The 19336-nt window shown below is 34.1% G+C and overlaps 1 protein-coding gene across 1 annotated transcript in view; it reads right to left on the bottom strand.

Moving 5' to 3' along the window:
- The window catches only part of LOC127798737 (uncharacterized), a 171703-nt gene that overhangs the window by 151187 nt on the left and 1180 nt on the right, over window positions 1-19336 (bottom strand). The window lies entirely within an intron of this gene.

Here is a 19336-nt window from a genome sequence, read left to right as displayed (position 1 = left end):
TTACTGAGGTATATTAACGGCTCTTTAAATGTTGGTTTGAATTACATGAAAAGAACTTATACACTTGATTTGGTAGGGTTTGTAGACTCTGATTTTGCAGGTGATCGAGATTCAAGGAAGTCTACTATAGCTTATTACTTTACCCTAAGTGGTAATTGTATAAGTTGGAAGTCTCAGTTATAGCCCCTGGTGGCTCTGTCCTCTACTGAGGCTGAGTATGTTGCTGTAACTGACGCTTTTAAGGAAGCCATTTGTCTTCAAGGTATCCTAACAGAAATCCAGATGTTACAAGGTAAGGTGGTGGTCTATTCTGATAGCCAAAGTGCTATACATTTATGTAAGAATCATGTTTACCATGAAAGGACAAAACATGTAGATGTAAAATACCATTTTGTAAGGGACCAAGTGGCCAAGGGAAAGGTAATTATCCAAAAGGTCCCTACAAAAAACAACCCAGCTGATATGGGTACAAAAATTGTGACTGCAGCCAAGTTCAGACACTGTCTGGGCTTGCTGCATGTCACGGTTGGTTGAAGGAACAACCAACATGAGCAATGAAGGCAAAGGTTGTAGCATGCTCCATTGTTGTGGACTTGTCCCTAAAATGTTGAAGCTTCAAGGTGGAGATTGTTGTATTCTTATGAAGCTTCAAAACGCTGCGTTTAACGGAGGGGCTGGAGGGTCATTTTGGCAACCCTTAGGACCACCCAAAATGGCAGCGTTTTGGGCCCCTGAGTAGATGGCCGAAATGGCAACCCCCTGTGCCGTTTTGCTTAGCGTACTTACCTTATCGTTTTGCCTACTGCTTTCCCGATCGTCGATGTTCTGCTATGCCTTTATTCGACCCAATCTCCACCGCTGGTGCCTTCTTTATATCCTCTACAGTGGCCTCGAGATCAGCAGCACACTCAGCCTCCAATTACCTTCCTCTTGTTTGGTTTGATCTGATCATTCTTTGATATTCCTTTCTCTCTCTGTATAGTTTACGAATGTTTATTTTCTCTCTAGGGTTTGGCCTCTGACCTTTAGTTCTGTGGTTATGGGGCTGATTTAAAGGTGAGAATTGTTTTGTATAGTGAGGGTTGAGAGTGAATCTGTGTATATTGAGGTTGTAATCGTTTTTGTCCCAATAGTGGAGTGAGCTCTCTTTGCCGGAGCTCAACGTGGATGTAACCCTCATTAACGGGTGAACCATGGTAAATCTTCTGGCGTTTTTATGTTTGATTTATTTTGATTATTGCATGCTTACAGTATTGAATATTCTGTGTTTGCTGCTTTGAGTTTTTGGTCGAGGCTTATCTTTGCATAATAGCTGTGATCTTCACAATCTAGTTGATGTGTAAAGATCTAGAGAATAGAAACATGAAGGATAATTAAACAATGAGGCAACCAAAACATGGAAAAACATAAGAATCAAGGAATTGCCAACTTGAAAAAAAATGAAGAGTAAAAAAGAAAAAAAATATTTTTAGTCATTAAAGTGTTTGCATAGGTGACATACATGTCCTCACTTGTATCTTTCTTAAAATTTTTAAGAAAGTATCGAATATGCCACATTTCTATGTTTGACATGTATCATGGGTATGCATGCATATTAGTGTATGACACATTGACAACATTGGAAAGGTAGCCCTTAGAAAGTGCTTGTGCTTTATAATCCATGCCTTTTTAGCAAGATTCATATTCATTAAATATTTTCCTAAAAATAATTCAATTGCAAGCATGAACTGCCACCCTCAACCCAACAAACACAGACAACCTTCTTTCACTACAATTGATGTTCAATCATTACACAATTCCATAAAATCTATTGAAACTAGAATAAACAATCTCAAGAGTTTGTTGAATACAATAGGAATGCTTACTAAATAGATGCCACAAGTCCTCAACATACTAGGTAAGCAAAAGATAGGAGATGATTTTGTAGAGTCACCCCCATTCTAATGAGTTTGTATATAGCATACTCAAGACTCCGGTGATATACATTGCTCCCAATAAGATTCCTCACTTATATGGGACATTATCTCATTTCAAATCTAGGCAACCTCATGATAAAAACACATGTTATGAAGCACCTAAGTATGATTGCAGTCATCTAAACTTTGAAGAACCTATAGCTAGCAATCCTAGAATCAATGCACATCATGAAAGAAATCTAGAGAAAGAATATAGGAAACCACATTTTCCCCATAGGAATAGACGAGAAGACAATAAAGAAAACAATGGGAATATGAAAGTGGATGTTCAGGAGTATGACAATGGGTTAGACCCTAATGTGTTTTTAGATTGGTTGGATGACATTGATAATTATTTCACTTGGTATAACATGACTAATATTAAGAGAGTTCGTTTCGCTAAAATGAAATTGATTGGTTCTACAAAGAAATATTGGAAAAATGTTCATCAACATAATTTTGAGAGATTAGGTGAGCCTATAATCACCCAATGGGCCGTCATGAAGGAAAAGTTTGTCATGAACCTGGACTTGACAGAATAAATTCTTAGCCAATGGCGAGAATTAAGGCAAGAAGTGGGGAGAGATAAGGTAGAAAATAAGATAAATTTAAGAGGAGAATAAAGAGAGAGAAGAATGAGAGAGAGAGAGAAAATGTTTGGGAGAGAGAGAAATTGAGAGAGAAACTGATAATTCTGAGAGATAAGATCGGGAGAGAAAATTGGAGAGAGAAATACAGAAAATTAAATTTGTAATGTCATTGAATGAATACAAAAAACTCCGGCTGGGGATGTTATCCACTGTCGATCTCAACCCCGGATAAAGAAGGAGGGTTGTGTTAGGTAGCCAACATCTAACATAAAACCTAGTCGGATCCAAAACACGAACTCTAAACAAACTATGAAAAACCATTAGGGCGTAACCCTTTGATGAGAATCATGGATGATTAACTAATAATGACACAATCAGATCAGTCAATCCAGTCAACCGTGTCGGAATTGGATGAATACTAATTCCTTTTTTTACTAAGATTCTTGTTTAGCAAGTTATTTACTTATTTCCTATGTAATTTAGGATTGAGTGAGTTTTATTATTCCAACCTGTAGTTGGATTAGGTTAGTTTTATTATTCTAACTTGTAGTTGGATCGGGTTACTTTTGTTATTTCTACTTCTATTTGGATTGGACTAACTAAAACCCATCAGATTTAGGATTTAGTTTATGACTAGGTTTAGGATTTTTATTAGTTTTCAAGTAGAATTAGGATTTAATTATTTTTGCCTATTTAAAGGCTTTTCCATTGTAAAAGAGAAAAAAAGAAGATTATGAATTGAATTTGAGAGATTTCTCTTTTTTATATCTTGTTCTTCAATGAACAAAACTTCGAACTTATCAAATGATTGATTTTTTTTGTGGCGTTCAAGACCTGAACTTATCAAAGATCTGGGCAATCTTTGTGACATTCAACAACACAATTCTTGGTTCTTGTTTCCGCATATCAACGGGTCTAGATTTTAATATAATCTAGGTTTTTGGTTCGTGAATCAATGGGTCAAGAATTCTTTACCTTATATTTGATTTTGGCTTTTTGGGGTTTGTTTCAATATTTTGTGGGTTCCTTTGGCTTCATTCCATCGCGGGTTCACATCAGTTGGTATCAGAGCTTCAGGTGCGCATCAGTTGATAAAAGAGCTTCGAGTGTGCATCACCTTTCATAGCGACGCACTACACTGCCCGCGTGTAGTGTCAAGTGAGCTAGGGTCAGCATCGACGCTCGGATGTAGTAACAAATGAGCAAAGGTCCTCGCATTTGCTTGAACAAATGTGGGTAAAGAAACTAGTCCAAAATCAAAAATAAAATCAAATTCAAAGTCAAACCCAAAATCAAAATCATAGATTAAGGATTGGGTCATGAAATATAGGAACATTAACAAACAAAGCTATGGAAGTGGTACATGTGATGATTAGGAGAAAGATGAATATTATGTGCCTTTAAGAGATGAGATGGGTAGGAAAAAAAAATAAAACTTTTATCAGAAATTGGATATAAAATATGGTACACAGGAAATGATCGAGCAAAAAATGGAGTGGGGATTATTATGGATAAAATCTTAGTAGATGAGGTTGTGGACGTAAAGAGAATAAATGAGAAGATTATTATGGTGAAGGTTGGTCTAGGAAGAATAACTATGAATATCTTTAGTACATATACATCACAAGCGGGATTAGGTGAGGAGATAAAAGCAAAATTCTAGGAAGACCCAGAGGGACTCACAAATGATAGAGGGACTCATACAAGAGGAGAGAAAGTGATTATAGGAGGTGACTTAGATGGTCACGTGAGTAGAGACGGAAGCGGCTATAGAAAAGTGCATGGAGTGTATGGATTCGGGGAAATTAATAATAAGGGTAAGTCTATTCTAGATTTTGTTATGACATATGGGCTCATCATAACCAATATTAGGTTCAAAAAATGGGACGAACACTTAATCACATATAAAAATATTACATCAAGCACCCAAATAGATTACTTCATCATGAGACAAGAGAATCGGTTAGGTTGTAGGGATTGTAAGGTGATACCGGGAGAGTGTTTGACTACCCAACATAAACTTTTGGTACTTGACGTCCAAATAAGAAATTGGAAGAGAAAAAATCACATAAAACAAAATCCAAGAATTAGGTGGTGGGATTTAAAAGTGGAGAAACAATTAATCTTCAAAGAAAAATTAAGGGGTAGAAGGGAATGGAATGGAGAAGGACAAACAAACCAAATGTGGAGGGAAATGGGTACTACCCTGAGAAACACGACAAATGTAGTTCTTAGAGAGACAAATGGTAGAGCCCCAAACCTTAAGGAGTCTTGGTGGTGGAATGAAGAGGTACAATTGAAAATTAAAAAAAAGAAAACTTACTATAAGGCTGTATGTCAGTGCAACAATGAAGAAAACCTAAAAAATTATAAAGAAGCAAAAAATACAGCAAAAAGAGCTGTTAGTGAAGCAGGGTTAAAAGAATATGAGAATCTATATAAACGACTTGATACAAAAGATAGAGAAATTGATATATATAAATTAACTAAAGCAAGAGAAAAAAAAAAAACAAGGGATCTAAACCAAGTGAAATGCATAAAAAATGAAAACCAAAATGTATTAGTGAATGAGGGAGCGATTAAGGAGAGATGGAAGGAGTATTTCACAAAATTATTCAATGATGGTGGGGACACAAGAGTTAGGTTGGGACATCTTAGCAACTCTGAAGGGAACGTGAGCTATACATTTTATTGACGCATAAGTTCAAAAGAAATAAGACAAGTATTAAAAAAGATGAAAAATCATAAGACGTTGGGATCGGATAATATACCAATAGAAGCATGAAAATGCATGGGAGAAGAGAACATCTCCTGGCTAACGAAATTATTTAACATGATCCTTCAATAAAAAAAAAAATGCTAGATGATTGGAGGAATAGTACTTTGGTTTCTATATACAAGAACAAATGAGATGTTCAAAACTATAAAAATTACAGAGGAATTAAGTTAATGAGCCATACCATGAAACTCTAGGAGAAAGTAATAGAGCAAAGGCTCAGAAAAGAAATAGACATATCGAAAAATCAGTTTGATTTCATGCCTGGTAGGTTAATAATGGAAGCTATATATCTACTGAGGTGTCTAATGGAAAGGTATCGGAATCATCAGAAGGACCTGCATATGGTGTTTATAGTTCTAGAAAATGCCTATGATAGGGTCCCTAGAGAAGTATTATAAAAGGGTTTTAGAGAAGAAATGAGTCCAAATAGCTTATATACAAGCCCTTTAGGACATGTATCGTGGTGTAGAGACAAAGGTCAGAACATGTGGAGGGGATACTGAATCGTTTAAAATTACAATGGGACTGCATCAAAGTTCTGCACTAAGTCCATACTTATTTGTTTTAGTAATGGATAAACTCACTAAACACATTTAAATGGAGTGGATGAACTCACTAAACACATTCAGATAGATATGCCATGGTGTATGCTATTTGTAGATAATATAGTATTGGTGGATGAAACAAAAGAGAGAATGAACACTAAACTTGAGTTGTGGAGAAACAATTTAGAATCTAAGGGATTAGATTCTAAATTAAGTAGAAGGAAAACAGAATATATGGAATGTAAATTTAACAAGAATGCAAGAGTTGAGGATGTTATAATAATATTGGAAGACGAAATCATCCAAAGAAAAGACCATTTTCGATATTTGGAATCAGTGATTCAAAAAAATGAAGAAATTCACGAGGATGTCACGCATAGAATTAAGGCAGGTCGGCTAAAATGGAGAAATGTATCGGGGGTGTTATGTGATAGTAAAATCCCGTTAAAACTAAATGGAAAATTCTATAGGACAGCTATAAGACCAATTTTGTTGTATAACTCAAAATGTTGGGCAGTCAAATACCAGCATGAGTAAAAGACGAGCGTAGCGAAGATGAGGATGTTAAGATGGATGTGCAACCATACAAGAAAAGATAAAATTAGAAATGAGGTTATTCGTAATAAGGTAGGAGTAGTGTCAATCGATGAGAAAGACTAGACTAAGATGGTTTGGTCATGTGAGAAGAAGACTAAGAGACGCTTCTGTGAGAAGAGTTGATGAAATGAAATAATTAGTCAAAAAAAGAGGTAGAAGTAGACCCAAGAAGACTTTGAGAGAGACATTAAAGTTTGATATGAACTGTATGGGCCTAAATGAAAATATAACAAAAGACAAAAATACATGAAAGTCTAGAATTCATGTGGCCGACCCCATATAGTGGGATAAAGGCTGGATATGTTGGTGTTATTGAATGAATACAAAACAAATTGATTAGCTTTATACATAGCTAATCAATCAACTATTACAATTTCAGTTACAAGTTGTAATTGTTCTCTAAAGAATTAATATTCTACAGGTGACATCAAATTAAATGGCTACAACGTACTAAAATCGTAGGAACCTGACAAAGTTAAAAGAGAAACACCTACCCTCCTTCCACAAGGGTTAGTCGCAACAACAACTACTAAACCTAAAACAGTCAAATTTAAGTATAACTGAATACTTACCCAATTTTAAAATCTTCCAATTCGATGTGATTGAAATGAGAATTCTTTCTTTACAAAGAAAAGGTTTATAAATGGATAGAAAAAGCCTATCATAAAACCTTATAGATAGGAAAATACCTTAAAGCCCTTCTTATTCGTTAGGTGTCCACACAATAATCTAACTCCTGTCCATTAAGGTTATTTTCTCTACTTTCCCTTAGAAATACTAATGTCAATAAGATAGTCTCTTATTTAGTTTCTAGGGATAACATTGCTAGTAATTATAGAGATTTTTTGCCTCCTAAAATTCCCAACTTAGTACTTCCTATCCTTATAACCCTTACATTCAATGTCACCATTATCAAAAGAAGGGTCACATAACTGCTCATTGTCCTAAATGTGCCTTAACTCTAGAGTAAGGGTAAGAATTTACTAATTAACTTGAGGATGAAGATGGAATGGTTAATCCACTAGATTTTTCTAGGGGAGGGGAAGATTGATGATGAATTAGATTTAGTAGAACAGGTTAACACTATGAAGTGTGTACTAACTGAGAGTGTCCATGACAATGATTGAAAATGCACTAGTATTTTTCAAACATGCATTAGGATTGGTAAAAAAAATTGCATGTTAGTTATTGATGGGGGTAGTACCGTGAATGTGGTTTCTAAGTTTACAATTACTAGACTTAATCTTAAGGTAGAGCCATATCCAAAACCATTCAAAGTTGCATTTGGTGAATAACATAACATTACTAATCATCGAGAGATGCCTTGTTCTTATTCAATTAGGTGATTATAAAGATTAAATTTTGTCATGTTTTCCTATGGATGTTGCCCATATCATAGGTGGTAGGTTGCTAGGGAGCTCATTAGGCATGATATTAGAAAATTCTTCTAACAAAGGCTTATGGAAAGTCTAAACTCTCAAAGGAACTCTTTAGCAAAACGTGTCTGTAAAAAAAAAAAAAAAAAATACATACATGGTGAAAACAGAATATTCATCTCTCATCAACCCCCTATTGGGCATCCTCTATACCCTTTACATGGTTTGGAATGAGAATAAAATCTCAATAAGGCACTATATGGAAATAAAATCACATAAAAGGGTGTAATTATTAGTGTTTTTACAAATCAATACAAGAATTGACATTCATCTTCTATGTCCCATAAGTATCTACAATGGTTTTATTTAGGACATACCATATTGAATTTTCTTTGTGATATTTATGTTCCATTCATACCCATCTTTCTTGGATTCTTACAAAAGACTTTTCTATCTTGACTCTCCAAAAATAAATGATCCAAACAAATTTTGGAGGGAATAAATCAAGGTTGTCAATTATGTTGGCTATCCTTTCAGATTTTTCGCTGGAATGAGATATTTTGGTTAGTAACAGAGCATTTCAGCATTCTGTTTTAGAATTATATATATATATATATAACACTCACCTAACCATTAATTGAAATTTTGCAGAAGGTCCAACCATTCGATGCTAAGTTTGTCGCTGCCTGTCCACGACTAAAAGAAAAGGAATGGAGAAGGCCTACCAAAAAGGAAAAGGAGAAGGCATGTTGATCGTCGACCAATGGAGCCAACACCGTAGAAAGAATGACTAAAATGAGAGAAGAGAAAGGAAGGCTGAGACTGATCGATCGACATAGTGACACTATCAAAAAAAAAGAGGAAAAGATAGCCTTTGGGAAAAAAAAAAAAAGATGCAAGGACAGATGACCCTTGGAAAAAGAAGATGAAAGGAGAAGGAGAACATGAAAAGAAGGGGAAAAAGGAATTGTTGTGCTGTGTCAATCACCGTGGCCGTGAGCCGTTGTCGAAATGACCACAACTGCCATGCTCGTAAGTCGTTGTCGTAAGCGAGAGGATAAAGGAAGAAGAAAAGGAAGACTGGAAGAGATGGTTTTTGTTTTCTGATTACTTTTGCACTGTACATAGTGTCGACCTCTCTCCCCCATCCCAAATCCCGACTCATCTCACTATTTTGGTCGAAATTTCAATTTTAGTCGAAATCATCCTTTCGACTAGTTTTGGTCGAAAACCTCTAAGATCGTCAAAAGTTTGCCAATACAAATTTTAAGGAATTTCATTCTAGTTTCAACAAAAATTCAAGATGTTCCAACTAGTCTGACTGAAACTAAATGGTACAAACCACTTTGGAATAAATCAAATATAGGATGGGGTGAATAGTAAACTAAAGAAATGAAGGAAGCATCACTTGAGGGGGAAAACTACATTTTAACTTATTTAATTAAGTAAAGAAAGGAAGAGTGATAAAAATCATAGAAATAAATATTTGAGAAACAATATTTTAGGCATAAAAATAGAAATTAATATATTTTTTTAACTTCTTTATTTTAATTTGTTTCTAGTTTCTTTTAATTTTTTTATTTTCTAAAATCTTAATTGAATTGGTTTTATCTATATAATTTTAATTAGATTGGATCAAAGAAACATAGTTAGAATTAGTTTTTATCTATTAATTATCTATAAATAATCCTTTAATAATGCATTGAAGATAAGATTTTTATGAATAATATTGAATATTGATATTTAATTTAGGTAATCGAAATTACTTTTGTTTCTTTGATTTGGGTTTTGCATGTAGGGGACTCCAAACTAAACCCTATAAATTAAACAACTAAAATATATCAAACTTGGGCCACATTTGATTCAAATGGGATACTATATTGGGCAAAACCGTATTTGGTCTTTACCAGTCTAGTTAACATTAGTAGAATGTAATAAATTACTAGAAAAATAAAATTGGTGGAATGCAAGTCTAAAATAACTCTATCAGAACAAAGTAGATCTTACTTCAAGCACAAATGCGAGATGTAGCTCCATTACCAAGATAACTTCATGGATGTGATAGTTATTGGTTTATATAACATTTAATATAGTCTAACTATAAATAGAAATCCAATCAATTTTCATGAGAATAATAACAAATAAAAAGTAAAGAAACATATATGTCGAGTAGAAAAAGTACTGAGACATTATTCCCTACTTAATACATAATATTAACATACAAGTATACTTTATGTATTCATAAACATTGAACGTAGTTGTAATTAAAGTTGTCAATAGATCACCTCAACTAACGATCCAACCTGAACTCAACATGAAATTAATGAATTTGGGTCGACCCTTAATAAGTTTGAGTCATTATTGGGTTAACTTGATAAGAGTTTATTGGATTCAATTTGATAACAGAACAAATCGAAAAAAACTTAAAATTGATTTGATAACAAAGTAGATTTAAGTGGATCAAGATGAAACCAAAAAAAAGTTGACTTGATATAACCCATTAATTTAAATATCTATTTTCCAAAATACCCCTCAAGCATTTAACATTCTAAAGTCCTAATTCAACTCTTAAGAGTATTTTTGAGATAAAAAATTGAAACCGTAAGGTTAGAAGCTTCTAATAACTTTTCGATTCTTTCATTTTCTCTAGCCAACCATCTCCATCATCTTAACCTCAACTCTAAACAAGTTAATGAGTCAACCTGATCGATATATATTAACTTGAATAAGTCTTTAATAAGTTAACTTGTTTATCTATTTAGTTAATATATCCAGATTAAGGCTAATGTTTCTTGATCTAATAAGCTATCAGATTAATTTAGGATTGAGTCTTAACATATTGCAACCAGTGTTATTAAAGGCTCAAGGTTAGGTGTAAGGCGAGGCGCGAGCCTAGTGGAACTAGGCGCAAGTTAATAAAAAAAAATATATATATATATGTCCTAGTTGAAGAAAAATACATAAAATAGTTTTTAACTTCTAATAATATTTTAACAAATATGTTATAAAAAAAAAGTAAAAAATTCAACATATGCTAACTATGATATTTTCATACTGGATTTTTTCTTCTACCAGCAGAGCTATTATCAAAATTATGATCAATAGTGTTGGATAACATTTTAAATTTTTAATTCCTACAAGATTCACAACATGTCAACAACAATACCACTCTAAAGACCATCTTAAGAAAAACAAAGAAATAATACTCAAACTCAAACAAGTACTAATGATATCATGCAAAGTTCTAAACAAATACATAAACACTACAAGTCCACAATCAAGAAAATATTTTTATTTTGAAAAATACTATTTTTCTAAGTCTGGAAGGTTAGTGCATTATAAGAAAACATATAAGAAAATGTTTTCATTTTTAAAAATTATATCCTAATATTTTGATAACTAATATTCATTGTTGTTAAAATGATTTTTATTTCAAAAAATAGTAGGTATATATTTTAGAATAATAAAATTGTGAAATCCCGAGTTTGTACTAAATCAAAATTCTATTTTCTTATTGTTATAGATTTTAATTTTTTAGATATTTTTATTAAATCCAAATAGGGAGTACTTTCTTATTTACATTTATGTATTAAAGTAAATGAAAGGTAAAATATAAATTAAAGAAAATGTGGACAATTACTTAAACTAAAAAAATGTAAATATGTTGTAATGTATACATGCTAGAACTGAGAAGAGGGGAAGCTGAAACCAAGAATGGCAGCTGGTTTCAGTGGGTAGTGGGCTGCTTGACAACTAATTTCATGAGGCGCATCTTTAACATCTATGAGCCCAAGGCTACGGCTGAGGGCCTAGGTGTGCCTGGGCAGATTTCGCCCGCCTGGTTTGTTTCTAGACGTACCTTTAATAACACTGATTGCAACCTGATAGTGACCCAACCTGTTTACCTATTTTGATATCCCTACTTATAATGACAACTATTGTGATATAAAAGAATATTAACAACTAACAAATAAAAAACATAAAGAAAATATATTAAAAGCAATAAATAATAGTAATAAACTATTTTCTCTTACAAGAAAACAATTATTTGGACTTAATTCTTCTCCACATTGAATGAATCTTTTTCTATTAGGTAAGATTAATCTATTTCCAACAAGTTTCTATCTAATGCAATCACACAAATGAACGAAAATCCCAGCCAGTTTGATTCCAACTCAACTAGTTTCTTCCAAGTTTTATGCCATTCGATTTGATTATGATGAAACCAAATGCCATCTTACAGATTTTCAATCACAAATGGACTAGGTAGATGTAAATTATGAGTGAAAGGACCAGTTGCATGACTTTCACACTCAAAGTTGTACCTTGCCTGCGTCAAATTTCAAACTAAATAGGCACACATAGAACATTATTTCAGGCGCACCTGCCAATGAAGGAAAATACATCTTGGTTTCCTGATCGCTATCAATGTTATATGGCACCCTATAAAGCAATCATGTCAGGCAGCCTGCTTCTTGTCTAGGCTTTTTAAATTAATCTCCAAGTATAAAAGTTAAGGAAAATTGGACATCCAGCAATTTCAGTGTCCTTGTGAGCTACAAATAAAGGTCTTAAGAATCTCACCCCAGCAGTCACACACCTATTTCAGTGTCCTTGTGAGCTGAAAGGATGTAACCTGATTTGACAAAAACCAAAAGCTCACACACAATGTACATTCTGCTTCAAAACTTGGATGGTGAAAATTTTGCTACATAAGGCTTGCTGGCTCTCAGATATTAAGGAAAGAAACTGCACAAATACCACTCATAACATTGTTGCATCTCACGTTTGTTAGCCAAAGAATTGATATTTAGCTAACTACACATAAATTTCATCAATGGTAAGTAAACATATCTCAAACTACCATGAAAGAACAGGAGTAAAGTTTCTAGCACAGGTCTCAAAGTATCTTGCTCAACATTCAAAAGCAACAATCACTGAAGTTAAATCAAGTAACATAAGAAATGAAAATTTTAGGATACATAAGGAGCCACACCTCATAGGTCAATGCACCCCTAGAAGAATCAGGCTAAGTGTAGCACTTGAAATTAAACCTGTAGCAGGAATGTTGCAAACAGCTTGAAGCCCTGGCATGGTAAAGGGGACAATCGTCCTCGTAATATCCTAATTAATATAGTCAAAACATCAGAGAAATTTGGTTTAGTTATAAATGTTAAGTAGGAAGAAATAGAAACAATTCAAAAGAACTGACTTCAGAAGGAAACACGTTGCTGCCTAATCATTTATTGGCATATTGTTATAATATCGTATTTATATATAGAAGGGCACTGTTTTAAATGCATGAAACTAAACTTGTAGGCCCACAAGCTAAAAAAAAGGCTAAATAATCAAAAAAATTGCCTCCTCTCTCTCAATTGTTAGAAGGAAACTTTGCTCTTTTGTAGCAGCACATTATTCCATTCTATCCCCACCAGATAAGAAAAAACATCTATTAGTAAGTGCCTCTACACACCATGTCATGTTTTGCTGCAGACTGGCAAGTTTAAATATGGCTATTCATAACATAGTAAATACTTTGTGTTAATTTTGGTAGAAAAGGTGCATTAAATTGTCTTCCTACCTAAAACCCTCACCTCCTTAAAAATCATATTAACTCAAACTTTACTGTCTAGATATCCTCTTTGTGTCATCATTCATCAGTGTAAATATGAATGATCATAACTTCTCCACCTTACAATCCCTAGTAAACATCTGTTTGTGTCAGTAGGACTCATCTAATCATAAAGTTTGCACAAAAACTACAAAAAAATCTAAACGTAAACTTGGAATTTGCTATAATTCCAACTAGTTCCTGAGTATAAACTTACATCTTCACTCAAAAGACAATATTAGTTCTAATATTACCCTAATATAAATAAAACGGTCAGCAAAATATCAAATCACAATTTGTCTGCCAAATGGCAAATCCCAGTATAGATACTTTACTAATTTATGAATTGAGGACAAGAAGACAGGTTCATTTTGTAAATAGCCAACAATTTCTTTCCCTTCCCCTTCCCTCACGTGGCTATAAGGAAAATCAGATATGAAAAAGTAAGAAAATAAGGAAAAGTGAGATGAAACGGTGGTTGCAAGGGCCATCCTTTCCCACCCTATAAAGAAAGGAGGTCACCTGTAAAGGACCACCAGCAACTAGTGGTCCTGCAAGTATTCTCCGAATCACACAAGCATCTGTACTTTCTAAAATGCACATTCAAGCAACCTGCCCAGTTGAATCTTGAGGTCTCAACAATACAAGAGTGTGAATGATCTGATAATGAGAGAATTCAAAATAATCCCTGCAAAACAATTGGACAAAGATCAATCAGGTTTTTATGTAAAGAACCAAGTGCAGAAAAGAAGGCCACCCACATCATGCCAATCGTACATTGATATGGCTAGGATAAGCAATGTGTCACACCCCACCAATTATGGATGCCGTGCAGGAGCCTAGATGGGGAGCTTACTTAGAATATTCTAGGCTTCCCTAGCATCATTTGAGAGTATTCAAGGTGTAACTTGGAAATCTGAAGGCTTCTATAAGTTGTTCTGAAATGATTTAGGGCGTTCTAGGTTCTGGAAGTATCAAGGGTATTCTAGGTTCCCTGGACTACTCTGGAGTCTTCTAATTATTCTAGATTATTCTTGAGTATTGTATGTTCTAAATTATTCTTAGCTTAGGTCTTGCATTCCACATACTCTAGGGAGTTCTTGAGTAAGCCCACTCACAAATCAGCCAACACAAGGAACTTCCGATACTAAAGGGAAACAGCTCCAAGAAAAGATGAAACCTCCTAACGTCAATTTTATAAAACCACCCAGTAGAATTCTTGATCCACCAAAGCAAATCAAGCAAGAAAAATCCAAATAATGATCCCAAAAAATTCAAACCACAATAATAAAAACCCAGCTGCTTGGAATTGAACATTCAGCAAGATTACAGCTCCCAACAAAAACGACATTGACTTAAATATACCAAACCCAGGCAAATAGATTCCCACTTAAATCAAGCCAACCTGTTAACAAGCAGCAAAAAGAAGACCAACTTGGATACTAATATACACTCCACTCAAACAAAGCGATTAGAAACCGGCATGTGTTCGTTCCTGATTAAGATGGTAACCTATGAAGAAACCACAACCAAGCATTAGAAAAGGGAATGCCATCAAAGAAAAGCAAAAGCCAGAAAACACTGATTAAGCATCCAACCAGCAGAAATGAAACCCAATGCCAAGGCACAGAGAACACACTCTACGATACAGTAGAAATAACAAGGGACTTCAGCAAGAAGGCCTTACGAATAGAGATCCATAAACACAAGCTAAATCTGATACCGACGATAGGACAGAGAGAATAAACCATCCAGAGCAAAGGAGAAAATACAGCTGCCAAAGACAACCCCTGCACATGAGACGACAAATAGGCCAAAATAGACTCCCTCTACCCATCAGCTACTACGGAGATTACTTCAAAATTGACCTATTGCAGACCCCAGCCCCCAGTAGTCCAGAAATCATGCCTCTAGAACATCAGGACTCAACATGCCACATAAACCAACAACTAAACCTTTTACTCAGAAGCCTGACTTTTGTTGATTTTTCTGTTGATAGCTCTATTGGTTTGCAGCACCATGGGCCCCGATTTTTATAAAGCCAGAGGCTACGCTGCTGATGGTAAATGTATTAAATTGAAAAAAAAAGAAGAAGAAGAAAAGAACCAACCAATCTAATAGTAAATGCCATTAAATAAATTCAAAAATGAAAACCATCAGAATAATATACTATTTGAAATGCATGAAACTAAATATCCTATTTGCTGAGAGAAGTGTTTTACATACATGAAACCAAATTTGTAGGCCCACCAGCTAAATAATCAATAATTGTCTTCTCTATCTTAGGTGTTATAAGTAAACTCAATCCTGTTTAATACATAAAGTTTTGCTGCAGACTAGCAAGTTCAGAAATAACTAAGTCGTAAAACACAAGAATGTTTTTACATTTCTTTCAAATTTTTTATTGATTCTAACCTTTCCTCTGTAATAAACCATAGATCCAAAACAAAATCAGAAAATTTCATTTTCTATGTTAATTTTGCTAAAAAAAGATGCATTAAATTGTCTTTCTAGCTAAAACCCTTCTATCCTAGAGGTACCATAATTAACTCAAATCTTACTGTCCTGATACCCTAAGTGTGTCGTCTGAGTGTAAATAATATGGGTCAACTGTGGCAAAATGACTGCTTCTCCACCTTGCAATTCCTAGTACACATCTGTTTGAATCACTAGGACCCATTAATCACAGTCTATGAAAACTACAAAAAATCTAAATATGAACATAAATACAACCTTGGAATTTGCTATAATTTCAACTAATTGCTGGTATACATTGACATCTTTGCTCACCTACCAATATTGAAGTCTAATATCATTATTAAAAATGCTTGTCCAACGTCCATTTATGTCAAGTTTTATTTATTTCCCCATTTAGTTTCTTGCTTCTCAATACACTAACTTCACACCAAAAACTTTCACTAACTCAAGGTAAGGGAAACTGCTCTATATTTCCAATCAATACAGTAACGCAGGCACATATCTCATGACAAATTCACAAATCCTAGCAAAATCTTAGTGAGAAGGATTGGATAATACAACATTGGATAAAGGTCAATGGTAAAATCTTCCAATTCCGTGCAATGTTACTGTTGGGGTTTCCAATAGTGATAAAAGTTGATTCAAGACTGACAGTAGCCACCTTGCACCGCCAAGCCATATATAACACTTCGATATGGTAACTCATATATCAGTTTCGGTAAAATATGTACCAATACAATACAATACTTTTTGTGTTTAGTTTTATATGTGCAATGCTATCCCATAACGTGATCCACTTGACAAGAAAGGACCTACAACAACAGCAAAGTCATAATTCATATGCTGCATATATATAAGGCATTACCTCTTAAAAGAATTACCCTTCACAAAATACATCACTAGAAAATGCATTAAGAACAACATTAACTTGTTGTCAAGAGAAAATTGAAGACAATAAACACATTACCTCTTAATAGAAATTATTCAACAGAAACAAATTGATAGCAAATACATCAAGAATGTTCACTCAAGGACATTAAAAAGGTGAAGTAAAAAATACAGTACTATATTACTCATGATGAAATATATAGTAGGTAACAATTTCACAACAATCAAAGAACATCTTGTAGTTAGTCTTTTACATCTATATAACAGGGTTCAAGTATGTATTTAACTACAAAATCTTGAACCCCATATCAGGTCCTTGACAATGCAAACAGCAATTCTCAATGTGACCAATGAAGGATTGATATGTTTGAGGCAAGCAGGCAAGAATGGGAAATTACTCCTAATGTTATAGCATTATGTTAGTAGTGACTGTGACATGGCCTATGAGAATGACTCCCAACATCTAGATTTTACAGATGCTTGTGCAAAGATAAGAAGGTCACAAGGTGAAACAATGCTTGTTCGACTTTAATGGAATCCACTTTCATCTTGCAACACCCGACATTAACACAAGCCAATATCAAGTAATATAAATGATAATAAGATACATTTCCATAGTCAACCTAGGATTATGTAGGAAAGTAGACAAGAAATTCGAACTTCAATTGTTCAGTTTGTGTGAAAGACTCTACCACTTAAGTACTATGAATAAGTACAGTGCTCTCAAATCTACATCTCTACATGATTTTCTTTTTCTTATTTAACATCTAAATCATAGACTTAAATACAAAAACTCTAAACCATAAATATAAATATAAACCAAATATGAAGGACCCATTAATTGGTGCAATGGTGAAGGATTAGACTTTCAAGCATGATGTCTGTTCAAGACAAATAGCAGATAGTTTACTCAATTATCCCAAAGGTTGGATCTTAGATAAGCCTACTGCGGTGATCACTCTCTACTGTCGGAGGTTAGCATTAGAGAAAAGACTCACGTGTATGTACAATGCATGCAAGTTAATTCAGCTTGGGTGTGAATTTGATGTTTATTGCCCCTTTAAATTGAATGCATTATAATCACAACAGGTAACTACACTCTAGTCCATGTATTTGCTTCCTGAATATTTGCAAAAATTGCCCATATCAGGTAATTCCTTTTAAGAGTTTTTACCATCTTGGCCGCTTTATGGTTGGAGTCAAGTGGGAAGGAAGGTGGCTACCTTCCTACTCCACCTCCCCCACCCAAATAAAAAAAGATGTTCCCAGCACACGAGGTCCCTACTTATCCATGAAAATATAGGTTTAGGGTATGCATTTGTAAACTAACAACCCAAATGACAATATGTTCATCACACTGTTAAAAATGGTAAACAAGGAAACAAAAAGAAAACATATGATGAACCCCACACCACACCAATGGCCTGTGCTAATAAATTAGACTGTACTGATAAATAGCTGTATTGACATTGGACTCAAAAGCCAATTGTGGTCAAATTAAATTACAATAACCTGAATTATCTTGGAAGGAAAAATTAAAAAAAACGGTACAATAAAGATTTAGAAGAAGAAATATTTTAAAAAACTACTAAAAAGGAGTGGCATGCAATTGCACACGCAACTACATCATTTAAGTACTTTGTTTATTCATAAATTATAAGACCTAATTTTGCCTGGAGGTTGAACAAATAGATACTGTGAAATGATAAACTAATTAGGAAAGTACAAATTCATTGGAAAAAAAAAAGATAAGAAAGCAAATTTTAACAAAATAGGAAACAAAAAGAAGAGGGATTTGGGATAAAAAGGCACAAAACACTAACATATATAGTGGCAATTCTCCAACTAGCTCTGAAGCGACATATTTGAAACTTGGATTAATTTCATTTACAAATAAAAGATTTTCTTCATGCGTTCAAGGTTTTGCAAAAATTGGACTAGTTCATGAGTAGTTAGTTACGTTTGCAATATATATGACTGTTTAGTTATCTATATCCTGTTATGTTGATCCGGTATCCTATCCCAGAGTAACAGTCCTCATCCTAGAAACCCTGCCGCCAACACACAGATTCTTTTTTTTTTTCCCCAGTGTATAGGACATCCATTAGAAATGGCAAGAAGATGCAGAATAAGGCAAAACAGAAATGTGGAACATTCACACACCAATTAAACTATCAATCTATTCTTTCTTTTTCATTCATAGGTGAAGCTGTCACTTTATTTTTCATATAGACAAACTACAGTTGTCCTGGCATAAAACTATATTCGGACTATAAAGACAAAAACCGAATGACAGAGAAAAGCTAACAATCAATGCTTGATAGTGATGAATAAGAAAGAGCCAGGCCTCCCAATTTAGCAAGCAATCAAGAAGTAAGCTGACCCAAGCTGAGCAAGCAATGCTATTCTCGTCTGGCTATATTCTGTCCCTTGCAATGCTTGTAACAGTGGGTTAATAATCCTTTCAGCAGTCAATTTTTCCACATTTCCTTGGTGTTCTTCAGTCAGGTCAACAAC

This window comes from Diospyros lotus, chromosome 4 (assembly GCF_014633365.1).
Source record: "Diospyros lotus cultivar Yz01 chromosome 4, ASM1463336v1, whole genome shotgun sequence".
Lineage (NCBI taxonomy): Eukaryota > Viridiplantae > Streptophyta > Magnoliopsida > Ericales > Ebenaceae > Diospyros > Diospyros lotus.
The sequence above is the reverse complement of the archived record's forward strand: the minus strand, read 5'-3'. Positions and strand labels throughout refer to the sequence as shown.